Below are 16,686 nucleotides of genomic sequence, written 5' to 3' on the forward strand. Positions count from 1 at the left end.
GGATGCGCAAGTTATAGTTAGCAGAACTAACAATAATGGAGGAATTTCTATGGTTTTGTACGAGTGAAATGTCCAGCTAAATATAAAACTCCAAAAACCTATGCTTTTTTCAGTGAATTTCTAAGGTTTTTTAAATGCTAATTCCTAACTATAACATGTCTGAAACCTATGGTGTTTTCAGTGAATTTCAAAAGTTTTTTAAATGCTAATTCTTAACTATAACATGTCTGAAACCTATGTTTTTTTCAGTGAATTTCAAAGGTTTTGTAAATGACAATTTTTAAATGTATTAATTGTTATATTTATTTTTTATACTGATTTACTACATTTGTTTACACTTGATTTTTAGATATTTTATTTTTTAAATTACATTATAATTACATTGTACATTACATTACAAAATATACTTTCTCAGAATGAATTACTTTAGTTTAAATACTTCGCAAATAGGCAATAGACTTTTAAGTACAGTAGTTACAGTTGTTGCAATGGGCAACACAGATTCAAACACAATGCAACATTGAGCTGAATGGGAATTTCCAGTTAAATGCAATTAGTTACTTTATGGATTACTTTTCTAACCACAGGACTGGATCCTAGATTCAGTCCTGGGACATCTCCGGTAAACAGTTGAGTAAATACGTTTTGGTTACAGCAATGATTTTTAAGGAATATTATTGTATTTTAAAAGTTGACACTCAGAAACTTTTTCACATAGAATCACCAATGTTATCCTATGGGAGGAAATTCACTTAGCAGGTAAGTAGTGTTATTGTTACTTTTTCTTACTCAGTGGTGGATCCTGGATCCAGCACTGGTGCATCTCCTGTAAACAGTTGAAAGAATGCATTTAAGTTATACAGGCAATTGTTACTGCTGGACATTTCATTCTGGCTAGAGAGTCTGTAGCAAAGATTGTCGCTCAAATGTCTGTTGGCTTTTTCCAGATATAGATTGCGTGGCCACAGCTCAATGTTCCCTCCTTTATCGGTCTTGTTAATGATGACTTCATTGTTGTTTTGGAGTTTAGTCATGAGCTTGTTGTATCTTCATGGCATGAAAGCATAATATTGACATTTCCACATTAGCATTATTTTTACGCGCAGCGCTAGTATTTTGTATTTTGTGCTGCATGTGGCGCACCAAGATCGTGGCACCGATGACACATACATTGTCCGGCCATTACTCACGTTTCTTATTGTGAGCAACTGGGAAACACCTGCAGGTTTTCACATTAGAGACAAGCTTTCCTGTTCAATGTGCACCGCGTCTAGATGCGTTAATTGGTCCACAGGCGTTTGTATTTATTTTCATGAAACGCACCAAAAGCAGTGATTTACTGACTCGCATATTGTGGCAATATTTACTCTATTGCTCATTATTTGGTATGCTTTCAGCTTCTTTTTGTGTACTCACACGCTAGGATGGCTGTATCAGTGGACGCCACAGACTTCCATAACAGCGCCAGAAATATATATATATATATATATATATATATATATATTACCTACTGGTGGTCGCCAGTAGGTATTTATAGTTAGGACCTATTTACCATAGGAAAATCACAACATATTATTCCCAATAACTTTTAGCGCCAATTAACGAATCATTGCGCAATTTTCAAAACATATTCTTTGTAGAGATCAGCTCCTATGTTGAAAGTTTGGGGGTGATCCATCAAAGGGGGCCTGAGAAAAAAGGGGGGTCCCAAACGTGTTTTCTCCATGTTAATTTCCATAGGAAACTTTAAACAATGCTACAGGTCGAGCGGGTGAACGTAATTACCCCAAATTTGGCAGGGAGAAGGGTCTTGGTATAGAAATCACGTTTTTGTGTATAAGTTGTAAATCCGTTTAGTAGTTTTTGAGAAATATTGAAATTTACAGATATCGATATTTGGGAATTCTGCCATCTGATCTGGCTGAGGCGTTACAGGCACGAGCTTGCTGCTGATTGGCTGCGAGCGGTGCGAGCGGTTGCAACTAGGAAGTGTTGGCTGCCATTTTGTGATTCCGTTGAAGCAAGTAAGGGGGAAAAAGGGCAACAAGTTGGAAAAGAGGAGTGTAGGAGCACTGTAACCTCTGTGGGGTGTTTAGGGTGTGCTATAGAGGGAGTTGGTAAGCAAAGTATTTACCCCTAGTGGTGTGAAAGTGGTGGGCTACAGAAATTAAGTGAGGTATTGCGTAGAGTCAGATGCTGGTAAGGTGAGGTGGTGCGGAATTTGGGGATTAAAGCGTGAGCCCAAACTGTGTGTCTTATGATGTGAAGTCATGTGCCGTGGCCGCTGCACTACAGCTGTGGAAGTAGAGGCAGCATGTGTTTATAACTCCTAGGACAAACTGCTGACCTGCACTGGTCTGAAAGTCCAGGGGTACAGAAAATATGTGCAGTAGTGTCTAGAGTCTTATGCTGCTAAGGTGAGGAGCTGCTGGACTCGGGGATGAAAGAGTGATCCCAAACTGTGTGTCATATGCTGTGGAGTCATGTGCTCTGGCCGCTGTGCCACACTTGTCCAAGTAGTGTCAGCATGTAGATATACCTACTCAGAGGAACTTTTGGTTCGAACATTGTAACTTGTGTATGGTGCTTAGGGGGTGTTATATAGGGAGTTTAAAGTTAAATTTGTGTGTATGAAATGAATTTGGTATTTGAAAAGTGATAAGCACTGACTCCTACGGGTCTGATGGCGCTGGGGATATAAGCTGTGGTGCTGCTGGAGTTGGGGATAAAGCTGATGAACTACTGACCCCTATTATGAACTTTTAACCTGCACATGCCGTTAAATGTTCGATAAAATGTTGCAAAAGTATATCGTTAGGTTACAAAAAAAGTTGATGAACTTTTAACCTGCAGGTGTCGTAGAATGTTCCAGAAAGTGTGGTGATAAAATAGGTTGAACTTGTGACCTGTATGTGGCACGGAATATTAAGTAGCTTTTCGTATGGAAAATTAAAAATTAACCAATGGAGTTAAGTTTTGGAATGACGTTAAAGGAATGACGTATTCTGATTTGTTCTTTACATGTATTTATGTGTGGAGCGACAGAGAAATTGTGCCATTCCTGGTTCCATTCTTGATGAAATCGGTGCTTTACGTGTACTATGTGACAAAGAAAGAATTGCATGCGTGTGTAACATTTGAAATCTGCATAACTACAAAGGTGAGTTAGAAATGAACAAGGTGTGGTATGTGTTCTGTAGTAGTAATTAAGTATTTGAGGTGATGTTTTTAGGTTTGAAAGTATTTTTGATTTTGATTTAGTGTTAGTAAAGTGTGGTGTTTGATATTGGTTATAAAATATGCATAAAATTTGACCTGTTGTTAAATAAGTACTTTATATATGTTTAGGATTTTTCACAAAGAAGAAGTGTAGTTTGTCATATTATAGGACTGTATGGTTTTGAAAATGAGGTACAGTGTTAATTTCGGTTTGTAATGTATTCAGGGAGATAAACAAAATGTTGCACGTTTGCAAATTATACTTTTTGTTAAAGTAGTGGGGTGGTGGTAGGAAATGTATGTGTTATTATATTAAAAGCGATAAAACAAGACCCAGAAATGTTATGTGGGCAGGTTGTGGTCTCATTTTTGACACTGGGAGGTAGATTTGAATGTAAGTTGTGGTAAGTTGTTGTACTGTGAGGCCGTCTATATTGTTTGGAGATTACATGGAGAGGAGATGGAGATAGGAAAAGTGATACGTTACTTTTATATGTATGCATAGTTTGAAATATGTGATCCTAGGTTGAGATATTATATGAACATGGTTTCTGGTTTGCATTTGGGAATAGTTAATAATTTTAGTAGCTTCTGACTAGTGAATAATAAAAAGGTAGATATACGAAAATATATGGTTGGAAACGTATTAATGATTGTCTGTTCTTCAGGAAAAGAAGTGGTTGGGGAGTCCTTCTTTAGAAGAGATGTTTTATACATGTGTGAGAGATAAGAAAGAAATTAAAATGTGCAGTATGTTTTCTGTATGACTTTGTTAACATTAGAGAACTACATGTGATTTTAAGTGATACTATTTGTTAGGCTGTGTCCCTTTGCTGGATATATGTAGGTGTTGAAGTGGTCTGGGTTTTACCGATGCTCAGCTTCTCTATCCCTTTTGAGACACTCGTCAATTTATTCATTCCATTTAATGTCTTTAATATAGATACAGTAAAGGGACAGTATATCAAACGTTTGGGAATTAGAACTTTGTTTACTCTCCCCATCCCCTGCTATACACTCTACAGAGTGTTTAAACGACTTTCGTAACATATAGATGTCTAGCTAGTAAAGGTAGTGTAGTTTGACTGGGCCCATTTATAAACCGTGCTATGGGATGGTTTATGTTTTACCCTCCAATTTGGATGTTTGAATACTTTTTGCTGATAAGTGTTCTGGCAGACACTTGTTAAATTTAATGTCCTATATGGGTATAGTGGCGCTACTTGGAATGGTGGGGGTTCCTGTTTGATTTCGTACGGGTAACCAAAGGCGGAGGTGGGTGTTGAGGAGGTGGTTATGTTGCTGATTGAAAAAACAAAATATAGTAACATGCAGATGTAGAGCTACTAAAGATGATGTAGAACCACAGGGAGCACTTATAAAGCACCATATGGCATGGTATATGTTTTACCCACAAATTTGCATGTTTTAATACGCTTTGCCCATGAGCGTTCCGGTAGACAGTTGTTGAAATTAAGTTTGTGTATTGCTATAGTGTGTCTACTAGGTTTGGTGTGGCTCTTTCTTTAATTTTGTAAGGTTAAGGAAAGATGGGGCTGAGGGTGGTGCAGTGGCAGTGTGCCCATTTATGAATCACTTTATGATATGGTATATGTTTTTCTGGCAAATTCCTATGTTTTAAAACCTTTTGGTGATGAGTGTTCCAGCAGACAGCTACACAAATTACACATAATTTCTGTGGATAACAAATCTTCGTGCTGATAGACACTCTTGTACTGTGGTAGAAGGCTGATAGCATTGATGGCAAATTATGAAACTTGGTGCCATTGTAGATTTCAATAAAAGCTTACACTGTTTCTTTGTTACTATGGTGTAGTCAGGGTTCTAAGTGGGAGAAAAAACGTGGGGGTGCTCTTAAAGGGGGGGGGCAACGCTCTTAAAGGGATGTGGGCTATGCAAGTTTGGCCTTCGTCTAAATCAAGATAAGTATCATTGTATGCTTTAGAAAATCCTCTCCTACGTTTGGAAAAAACATTCTTTAAAGGATTTCTCCTCCTTTTACAATGTGGGTAACCTAGCATGAAGTCTCCAGTGCTCAGTAGTGAGCAAAATAAGCATGCGTACATCGATGTGCATGCTCTCAGTGCAGTGCAATAAAAAAAAATGACTATCTATGAGAGGGGCGAAAATAGAGCCAGATAGAGACCCGTTTGGAGGCTCCCTGACAATAAGTGCCGGTCCTCAGACACGGCCCAATTAAAGCCCAGCATCCATCTATCCTAAGTACTGCGCCATTCAACCATCTTTTAATTGATGCATATATTCCTACTTATATACATACATATATCTGTTCCTGTACTTATCATAAGCATCTATGAGCCCACTCGCCTATAGTAAGAACTGTGCCATTCATGCAGCCATACGTGTATATATTCATAGATACATCTGTCCCAGAACCAATCCTAAGCATCTTCCAGCCCACCCATCTATCGTAAGTACTGGTCCCTGCATTCATTCATCCATCCATCCATCCATACATTGATACATCTATCCATGTATCTATGCATTGATGCATCTGGCCATGCATCCACTCGCCCTTTATTCAACTATACGTTCTTATTTCCGTGCATCCTCCATCCCTGATCCTAAACGTGACATATTATACTCATCCACCCAGCCTCTTAAGGGGTTGAAAAGGCTGGTGAAAAGCATTGACAGGCAGATGTTTCTTATAAAGAATAGCAAAGCTTTGAGTTACTATTTTTGGAGCATACTTCACTACATTCTCTGGTGGTGTTTTAAACAAAGGTACATCTAGCGAAAGAAATGTAAAGGAGCTTTTCAGTGTAAGAAGGTAATTTAGAAACATAACATTTTGTCGAGTTGTATATAGGTACACTGTTTTAAAGTGGCCGTGACTGACAGATACTGAATACGTGTTCTTCTTACATTTGAGAAAGTATACCAGAGAGCTAATTTGGGGTGGTGAGAACCTGCAGTTCTATATTTCTATGTGAAGCACAGTATAGGAATCTAAAAGTAATTGCATGGCTTTTATGTTTATATTAAAGAGGGGGTCTGAGAACTAAGTGAGACAGGCAAAGCGTATGTTTTCGTGGCACTAAAAGAAGACAGTGTGTAAGGTGAGAGCAGGGTCGTGCTGGAGTTGCCAGCTTGTGGTCGTTTCCAGAGGTGTAAGCAGAGTGAAATTTCTGGGGAGCCTAATTCTTTCAGCAATAGGCAAAGTGGGTATGAAGGGGCTGTAAAAAGGGGTGAAAAAGAACAGATTCTTCTTTACAAAAAAATTATCTTTTGTAGACCTGTGAAGTACTCGGGTGTGGCTCGGTGTGTGCGCCTGGGGAGCTGTCTAAGAGAGTTTGGAACAATGGGCGTTGCATGCCTGGTGGTCTGTCTGCTAATTACCCCATGATGACGTTGTTCCTGTGTTGCAAAAAGAAAAGGGAAATCCTGAGATAAAATGTCTCTCTTTAAAAGTTTTCCCTTCTCCTACAATGCAAGTCACCTGGCATGATGTCTGCACTTCTAAGTAGTGAGTAATGTGCATACTCTCACAGTCTCACTGCAGTGCAATAAAGAAAAAAAAGAACGGATGAGGTTTGCGAGTCCCGAAAATAGAGTCCCATAAAGACCCGAATCTAAGCCGACAAAAATAAAGTGCTGGTGCTCAGACCCCCAGAGACACCCCCCCACTTAAAGTCCAGGATGCAGTGTTATGTTTGGGAAGTTGTAGATAAAATTGTAGGCTAATAATGGTAATTTTTGTGTGTGCTGTTTGGTTGATAATATCATCCTAAGTACATAAATAAAAAATAAAAAAATACTATCTATAAAGTTGTCTGCAGTGGGTTGCAGAGAGAGTGCTGTGGGGTGGTGGGTTTTGGCGTGGACGTGAAAAGTACGAGGTAGTGTAGTTACATATAAATTGTAAAGGTGTAGGTAAATAATTAAATAAATACTTGTTGTATGTTCTATGGCACTACTTGTCATCCTAGTGCTCCTCTGTCATGCTCCATCACGTTGCAGCACTGGGTGTGGAAGTCGTTAGTAGAAGTTTTGTAATTGTATGTTATCATTTTAACATAGTGAACAAATGTGAAAAATAATTCAATCTATTTTTTTTTCAGAAAATTATTTTGTTTGGGTTAAAATTTGGAAATGCCAAGAAGTAAAAAAAAGAAAAGAGAAGTAAATTCTATATTTCAGCAAAAGGCAAAATCTTCAATTATAAAAAAAATGCGAGTAGTAAAGAAACAGTTTGTTCTAGTAAAAGTAGAAGATAGTTTGTGAAAAAAAATATTACGAACATTTAATGAAAAAAAGATCACACAAAGAAAAAAGAAGAATTTTTCAAGTAAGGTGAAGCAGAGTTCAATTTCAAATACCAGGAAAAGGGAACATGATAATGAAATAGTATCTGTTACTCAGAGACTAAAGCAATTTCATGAAATTCGTCAGAGACTTTTTCGATCTAGAGTGTTTCAGAATTTAATGAAAACATGCTGCAAATATAAAAGGAAAGTGTTTCAATTCAAAGAGAAGCAGCATATTGAAAGTATAGTTGATAGTGCTTTCAATTTAAAACAGAAGTTATTCATTGTGATTTTGAAGAGAAAGTATTAAACAGAAGGTTACGTTGTTACAAGGACTAGATCCATGTCATGTAAGAAAATATACTGAGGAATATGGGCATTCTCTGGCTTGTCTTTCAAGAAAAGTTTGTAAAAGTGTTTTTCATCAGTTGAGGATGTTAGCAATATACCATTCAGAAATGCGGAAGTTTGTGAGGAAAGTGTTCTATGTAAAAAGTCCTGCATTATGTTTAAGTAAACTGAGTACTAGTCTTTTATATGGTTCTTTATTAGTTGTTCAAAAAAAGTGTGATGATATTGAAATGCAATATTTTGGTTGAGAAGAGCAGTTCATAGAAAGTGAAAGTTTGACAATTACAGATGTTGGAGGAGATGGAAAGTGATTAGCACTGATCATTTTGAAGAACAACTTGGAAAGTTTAATGTAGTGTACTCTGAAATACGAAACTATGTTTATGTTTGTTGTTGACATACTCATTATAAAAGTTAAAGTAGGGATGTTGATTTGTATTTGAAAAGTGAAAAGGAGAACAATGGTAAGTGGGTAGAATTTGCAATTTCCTTGTTGGTGTAAGGTCAATTTGCGTTAGGTAGTGATAGACGTATATGTAAATATTGTTACAACAAATTAGAAGAGAAAAAAATGCCTTTTAGAGTAGTACATATACCTTAGAATTAGTAGCTATTCTGGAGGAACTGGCAGAATTGAATACAAATGAGTCTGTTCTAATTCAATCTGTTCATTCTTTTCAAACTATAAATCGGATGGAGCCTAAAACAGGTAAACTGCCACCAACAGACTTGCAGTGAGGTTTAAAAGGAAGAGTGGTGTACTTACCTTTGGATTTTAAGAAAAATACTGAAACTATTGCTGGAGAGAAAGAGGAAAATTAGGCAGTAGTCATTCTGGTAAATCGTGTAGTAACAAAAAGTCGGAAAATAAGGCAAGAATTTGTGGGTGTCCATAAAGTTGAAAAGGCTACCTTATATCTTAGAGAGAACAATATTTATTACAAAACTATAAATGTGGGTGAACAGGTAATAAGTTTAGAAGATGAATCTTGTTGACCGATATTCTGAAGCTGCAATGCATACAGGTCGATCATCATACCGTCCATCTTCTCCTGTAGGAAACAGGTGTGGAAAATAATGACCTTCCAAGCTTTTCTTCCATACACGCATTGGAGTTCCCTGTGCTTTTCAAATAACTAAATGCTGCTTCCTATTACTTCTTTTGAATGCAAAGGATATATTGTGTAATATTCATAAATAGTGTCCTTGACTTGTCCACTGTCTGTATTTGACCACTTGAAATTTCAGATTATATTTTGAAGATCCTAGATTTCGACAGTGCATTTCATACATATTTCACCTTTTGTTTGAAAGTGATCTGTCTTCTCTGTTGAATGCAGTGAACCACATACTTAAAACTAAAGTTCATTAATAAGTTCTTTCTGCAAAATAATTTTTGGAGAATGTTCAAGAAACAGATGAAAATTTAGAAGAACACTTAATCAATTTGATGGCATATCAACGTGGAACAAATGAGTATTGGTATTGTCGTCATGAAGAACTTATGTATGTTACAGAACGTAGGCACACCAACATGGTTTGTCACACTTAGATGTGCAGAGTATGCATGGGAAGATTTGCTTGAGTTTCTAAGAGAAGCGAATTCCAATATAAAAAATGTTGAAATAAAGATTTGTGGTGAACTGTGTTCATTGGATCCTGTAAATGTGTGCAGATATTCTAATCATAGGTTTCAAGCTATGATGTCTTTTATCTGCAATAAAAAGAATCTACCTCTTGGAGAGGTTACCGATTTCTTTTGAAGAAAGGAGTATCAAGCAAGAGGTGCACCTCATATACATATGCAATTATGGATCAAGGATGAACCTAAATTTGGAAATAATTCTGATGAAACAGTATTGTCTTTAATTGAATAGTATGTGACATGTGATATACCAAGAGAAGAAGGAGATAGAAGCTTGAGACAGCAAGTTTTATATTTCCAAAGTCACTGTTGTTGAAAGTATTGCTGAAGAAAATACAAGTTTAAAGGAACATTTTACACCCGATGTCGATTTGGTTTTTCCTGTCCAGTCATTTGTAAAGGAACAGTAAATTCTTTTTTTTCTTTTGTAAGGCACACAATAACCCAAAAATCTCCAAAGAATAACTACAACTTAAAAAGAACAGAAGTGTCAAAGTATATCAATGATTACAATTCAGTCATTTTAAAAATGTGGAATGCGAACATGGACATTCAGTATGTTGCAGATAACTCAATTGCTGTAGCATGTTATGTTACATTGTACATAATCAATCAATCAATCAATCAAAGCATTTATATAGCGCACTACTCACCCAGAGGGTCTCAAGGCGCTGGGGGAGGGGGGTCCGCTACTGCTCGAACAGCCAGGTCTTGAGTTGCTTCCTGAAGGCGAGGTGGTCCTGGGTCAGGCGGAGGTGGGTCGGAAGGGAGTTCCATGTCTTGGCGGCGAGGTAGGAGAAGGACCGTCTCCCTGTGGTGGCTCTTCGGATGCGGGGGACGGCGGCGAGGGTGTGGCCGGTCGATCGAAGCTGGCGTTTGGGAGCGTAGAAGTTGAGGCGGCTGTTGAGGTATCCTGGGCCTTGGTTGTGTAGGGCTTTGTGTGCGTGGGTGAGGAGTCGGAAGGTGATTCTCTTGTTGAACGGGAGCCAGTGCAGGTCTCTCAGGTGTCCGGAGATGTGGCTGCGATGGGGGATGTCCAGGATGAGTCGTGCTGAGGCGTTCTGGATCCGCTGGAGTCTCTTCTGGAGTTTGGCAGTGGTTCCGGCGTAGAGGGAGTTGCCGTAGTCCAGACGGCTGGTGACGAGGGCCTGGGTGACCGTCTTCCTGGTCTCGGTGGGGATCCACCGGAAGATCTTACGTAGCATGCACAGGATGTTGAAGCACGACGAGGAGACGGCGTTGACTTGTCTGGTCATGGAGAGGGAGGAGTCCAGGATGAAGCCCAGGTTGCGTGCGTGGTCTGTTGGTTTGGGTGCGCTGCCTAGGGCGGGGGGCCACAAGGAGTCGTCCCAGGCGGAGGGTGAGGATCCCAGGATGAGGACTTCCGTCTTGTCCAAATTCAGTTTCAGGCGGCTGTTCTTCATCCATTCGGCTACCTCTTTCATCCCTTTGTGAAGGTTGGCTCTGGCGGTGGCGGGGTCGTTGGTGAGGGAGAGAATCAGCTGGGTGTCGTCGGCATAGGAGATGATGTTGAGGTTGTGCTGGCGTGCGATGTCTGCGAGGGGGCTCATGTAGACGTTGAAGAGGGTTGGACTGAGCGAGGAGCCTTGAGGAACGCCGCAGATGACTTCGGTGGCTTCAGATCTGAACGGGGGGAGGCGGACTCTCTGTGTCCTTCCGGCCAGGAAGGAGATGATCCACTCCAGTGCCTTCTCCTGGATTCCGACGTTGCTGAGTCGCTGCACTAGTGTACGGTGGCAGACAGTGTCGAAGGCCGCGGAGAGGTCTAGGAGGATGAGGGCTGCTGTTTCTCCGTTGTCAAGCAGTGCTCGGATGTCATCGGTGGCTGCGATCAGGGTGGTCTCGGTGCTGTGGTTGGCCCGGAAGCTGGACTGCGAGAGGTCGAGGGATCCGTTCGTCTCGAGGAAGGCGGCCAGCTGCTTGTTGACGGTCTTCTCGATGACTTTAGCAGGAAACGGGAGCAGCGAGATGGGGCGGTAGTTCTTGAGGTCGGTGGGGTCGGCTGATGGCTTCTTTAGTAGCGCGCTGATTTTGGCGTGCTTCCAGCTCTCCGGGAAGGTAGCGGTGTCGAAGGAGGTGTTGATGATGTCCCGCAGGTGGGGTGCGATGACAGCGCCGGCCTTGTTGAAGATGTTGTGAGGGCAGGGGTCGGTCGGAGATCCGGAGTGGATGGAGTTCATCGTGCGGACGGTGTCTTCGGTGCTGACCGGGGTCCAGGCGCGGAGGGTGGTGGTGGGGGGCGGTGGTTTGGTCGTGGCGTGCGTTGGTTGAGTGCTGAAGCTGTTGTGTATGTCCGCGATCTTGTTGTGGAAGTAGGAGGTGAGGGAGTTGCAGAGGTCTTGCGAAGGGGTGATGTCGTTGTTTCCGGCGTTGGAGAGCTCTTTAACGATGTTGAAGAGTTCCTTGCTGTTGTGTGCATTGTTGTCCAGTCGTTCCTTGAATGCGGTTTTCTTGGTGGCGTGGATGAGTTGGTGGTGTTTTCGGGTGGCGAGCTTGAGGGCAGTCATGTTGTCCGGTGTTGGGTCTCTGCGCCATGTTCTCTCGAGGGCTCGGCAGTTCTTCTTGGAACTCTTGAGTTCGTCGGTGAACCATGGGGCTTTCTTGCTACCGGGTCTGCTAGGCGGGGTCTTCCGAGGGGCGAGGTCGTATGCGCAGTTGCTGATCCACTTCGCGAGGTTGGTGGCCGCCTGGCTTGGGTTCGTTGCGCTGGTGGGAGGGTTCATGCTCAGGGAGGTCGCGAGCTGGTCGGCTGTGATCTTGTTCCAGCTTCTGCGTGCAACCTGTTGCTGGTGGTGGTGGATCGTGGTCCTTCTGAAGCTGAAGTGGACGCAGCTGTGGTCCGTCCAGTGGAGTCCGGTGGCGTGGCTGAAGGCGATGTCCTTGCTGGATGAGAAGACGGGGTCGAGTGTGTGTCCGGCGTAGTGGGTGGGGGTGGTGACCAGCTGCTTGAGTCCCAGGTTTGCGAGGTTGTCCAGCAGGGTGGTGGTGTTGCGGTCGTTGTTGTTCTCCAGGTGGAAGTTGAGGTCCCCGAGGAGGATGTAGTCAGCAGAGGGGAGGGCGTGCGGGCTGATGAAGTCGGCGATGTCTTTGCTGAATTGTGTGCGTGGTCCCGGGGGTCTGTAGTTGAGGGTGCCTCTGAGGGTGGTCTTGGGGTTGATGTGGACCTGGAAATGCAGGTGCTCGGCGGGTGCGAGGGTGTCGTCGGTGTTGGTCGTGATGCGGATGGTGTTCCTGTGGATGATGGCGATGCCTCCTCCGGTCTGGTTGATGCGGTCCCTTCGGATAATCTTGTAGCCGTCTGGGATGGCAATGGCGATGTCGGGCGCTGAAGAGGCGTTCATCCAGGTTTCCGTGAGGAAGGCGACGTCTGGTGAGGTTGTGTCAAGCAGGTTCCAGAGCTCGATGGCGTGTCTGTGGACGGAGCGGGTGTTGAGCAGAATGCATTTCAGGTGGCTGCTGCTGTTGCTCGTCTTGGTCTTGGTTGGTGCTGGAGTAGTGCTGGTCCGGATGCAGGTGAACTTGCAGGCGTTGCAGCAGAAGGGTCCGTGGGTGCGTCTCGGGGTGGCTCTGTAGCATCCTGGGATTCGGCCGGCGTTGAGTGCGATGAGGGTGGCGGCGTCGTACGTTCCGCGGGTGGGATGGGGTCTGCGGGGGCCAGGGGTCCTGGCGCTGGGCGCGGTCCAGGCACGGACGGGCGCAGACGGTCTTGCCTTTGGCGCACCTTCGGCGCTCAATCCGTGCTCCCGCTGCGCGCGTCCGCTGCGCGGTCGCTCTGGGGACGTCATAAGAAGGGAGCCGGTCGGGAGGGTCTGTGGGGAGGCGGGAGCGAGAGCCAATCGGCTGGCGGGGGGGCGGGGCCGTGGGCTAGGGCGGCGGGAAAAGCTGGAGCGGGCTTGGCGGCCCTCGGGTGGCTGGGGCGGTGGGAGGCTGGTGTGGGCTCGGCGGCCCTCGGGTGGCTGGGGCTGCGGGAGCAGGCACAAGCACAGGAGCGTGGGGGTGACCAGGCCGGAAGGCGCAGCGGTCACTCCCTGGTTCTGGTCAGGCTCCCCTTAAGAAGGGAGCCGGTCGGGAGGGTCTGCGGGGAGGCGGGAGCGAGAGCCAATCGGCTGGCGGGGGGCGGGGCCGCGGGCTAGGGCGGCGGGAAAAGCTGGAGCGGGCTTGGCGGCCCTCGGGTGGCTGGGGCGGCGGGAGGCTGGTGTGGGCTCGGCGGCCCTCGGGTGGCCGGGGCTGCGGGAGCAGGCACAGGCACAGGAGCGTGGGGGTGACCAGGCCGGAAGGCGCAGCGGTCACTCCCTGGTTCTGGTCAGGCTCCCCTTAAGAAGGGAGCGGGTCGGGAGGGTCTGCGGGGAGGCGGGAGCGAGAGCCAATCGGCTGGCGGGGGGGGCGGGGCCGCGGGCTAGGGCGGCGGGAAAAGCTGGAGCGGGCCTGGCGGCCCTCGGGTGGCTGGGGCGGCGGGAGGCTGGTGTGGGCTCGGCGGCCCTCGGGTGGCTGGGGCTGCGGGAGCAGGCACAGGCACAGGAGCGTGGGGGTGACCAGGCCGGAAGGCGCAGCGGTCACATAGCAAAATCAGAACAAATAGAGATGAAAGAAATGTGGGAAGAAATTGCACAAGAGAAAAGCCTTAGTGAAGAATTGTACAGCTTTACTTTGGAAATGTTTTCCCATTCATTGTATGAATGTTCAGACCGCTTGTGCTCATCAATTTTAAATTAAAAGTCTTGAGGAATCATTTGGGTAAGTTTAGGTCTTACCTGCAAACAAAATAAAGTGTTGAAATCATGGGAAGTAATTGAACAATTAGCAGCAAATGAACCAGACAGTACAGACATTCTTAAAACGAATATTTTGGACACATACTATCCGAAAAGAGTTTGACATGTGGAACAGCTATGTCTGTATGAACATTAGAGCTTGAAAAAAATGTTAAACTGAATGTAAAAGAAGGAAAATATGCAGTAGTTGGATGTCATTGTTGTTTAGTAAAACATGCAAAGAGGAATCTCATAAACCACAAGAAAGTTAGTTGTGAAACTTCAGATAAACGAGAATTTTTCTATTCTGCAACCTCGGTAGTGTTGCATGTAGAATTTTTGCTATATATTTAAAAATTTTGAATGATGAAGTTGAGCAGGAAAAGACTATTACAGCTGAAATTAGTAATGAAAATTCTCAAGATAGTGAAACTAGTGGTCCATGTTGTCATGATCTTCTTGGACGACCAATACTGGAAAATGAAGCAGCCATTGCTATGCATGAAGTTGCAATTGGAATGCAGGACAGCAGGTCCGAACAGGGAAATGGGGTTTTGATTCTATGATTGAGATTGTCAGAAATTAAAGTCTGTGAAAATTTCTGTGTACCCCTCTGACCAGGTGCAACCAACCCTAGGTACCAACAGTAGAATGGCGTCTTGGTCCCACAATGTATGATGTTAGAACTGCATCTGAAAGTGGAGATGAATGTGATCCCTTTTTACAAGGTGCAACCAACTCTAGGTCCCAACAGTGGAACAGTGTCTTGAGCCCACAATGGACAATGTCCGATATTACCTGCTGCTTGTTTTTCCCAGAATTCCCTGTGTTGAGGTGCAGCAGACTCTGTGCTTCTGTAGCTAACTGCTGTACAGGATTATTGGGCTTAGTTCACTGCAGTCTCTGGACTACACCGTGATACAGCATGTCTGAACAGTGAAACAGGGTCTTGATTCTATGATTGAGGATCGCAGAAGTTAAAGTCTGTGATGATTTTTGTGTACCCCCTCCAATCAGGTGCAATGAACTATATGTCCCAACAGTGGAAGAGTGTTTTTATCTCACAATGGATGATGTTAGAACAGCATTGAGAGTGGAGATGAATGTACTCCCTTTGACTTGGTGCAAACAACTCTAGGTCCCAACAGTGGAATGGTGTCTTGATCCCACAATGGATGATGTCCGATATTACCTGCAGGTTGATTTTCACAGAGGTCCTTCTGTTGGGGTGCATCAGACGTTGTGCTTCTGTAGTTAACTGCTGCACATGATTAATGGCCTTGGTTGACTGCAGTTGGTGGACTACACAGCGGTACAGCAGGTCAGAATAGTGAAACAAGGTGTTTATTCTATGATTAAGGATGTCAGAAGTTAAAGTGTGTGATGATTTTTGTGTACCCCCTCCGATCAGGCGCAACGAACTGTAGGTCCCAACAGTGGAATAGTGTCTTGATCCCAGAATGGAGGATGTTAGAACTGCATCTGAGAGTGGAGATGAAGGTACTCCCTTTGACCAGGTGCAATCAACTCTAGGTCCCAACTGTAGAACGGTGTCTTGATCCCACAATTGAAGATGTCCGATATTACTTGCAGGTGGATTTTCACAGAGGTCATTCTGTTGAGGTGCATCAGACTTTGTGCTTCCATAGATAACTGCTGCACATGATTAATGGCCTTGGTTGACTGTAGTTGGTGGAGTGCTCTGCAGTACAGCTGGTCCGAACAGTGAAACGGGGTCTTGATTCTATGATTGAGGATGTCAGAAGTTACAGTTTGTGATGATTTCTGTTACCCCCCTCCAATGAGGTGCATCAAATTCTAGGTCCCAACAGTGGCGTCTTGATCCCACAATGGAGGATGTTAGAACTGCATCTGAGATTGGAGAGAAAGGTACTCCCTTCGACCAGTTGCAAGCAAATTTAGGTCCCAACAGTGGATCGGTGTCTTGATTCTACAATGGAAGATGTCTGATATTACTTGCTGTTTGGTTCTTATAGAACTCCCTCAGTTGAGATGCATCAGACTCTGTGCTTGCGTAGCTAACTGCTGCACATGATTATTGTGCTTGGTTGACACTAGTCGGTGCAGTACACCGTGGTACAGTAGGTTCCAACAGTGAATCCGGGTCTTGATTCTATGATTGAGGATGTCAGAAGTTCAAGTTTGTTGGTATTTCTGTGTATCCCCTCTGATGTGCTGCAACCAAGTCCATGCTTTTGAATTGAACAGTATATGGCTGTCAGGCATTAATGAATAGTGAGTATGGCCTACAATGCAGACTGAAGTGTTCACAATTCAGATCGAGTGCTGATTGTTTAATTATAGAATCCAGTAGTCAAGTAACTGCAACATCTATTGGAATATACATAATATCTTTTTAGTGTACTTGCTTGAAGTAATTTTTTTA

General features: G+C 43.8%; 1 protein-coding gene across 1 annotated transcript in view; it reads left to right on the forward strand.

The window, feature by feature from the left end:
• LOC147692364 (cytochrome P450 2G1-like) overlaps positions 1-16,686 on the forward strand; it is a 905,835-nt gene that overhangs the window by 88,803 nt on the left and 800,346 nt on the right. The window lies entirely within an intron of this gene.

This window comes from Lissotriton vulgaris, chromosome 9 (genome assembly GCF_964263255.1).
Source record: "Lissotriton vulgaris chromosome 9, aLisVul1.2, whole genome shotgun sequence".
NCBI classification, from domain to species: domain Eukaryota; kingdom Metazoa; phylum Chordata; class Amphibia; order Caudata; family Salamandridae; genus Lissotriton; species Lissotriton vulgaris.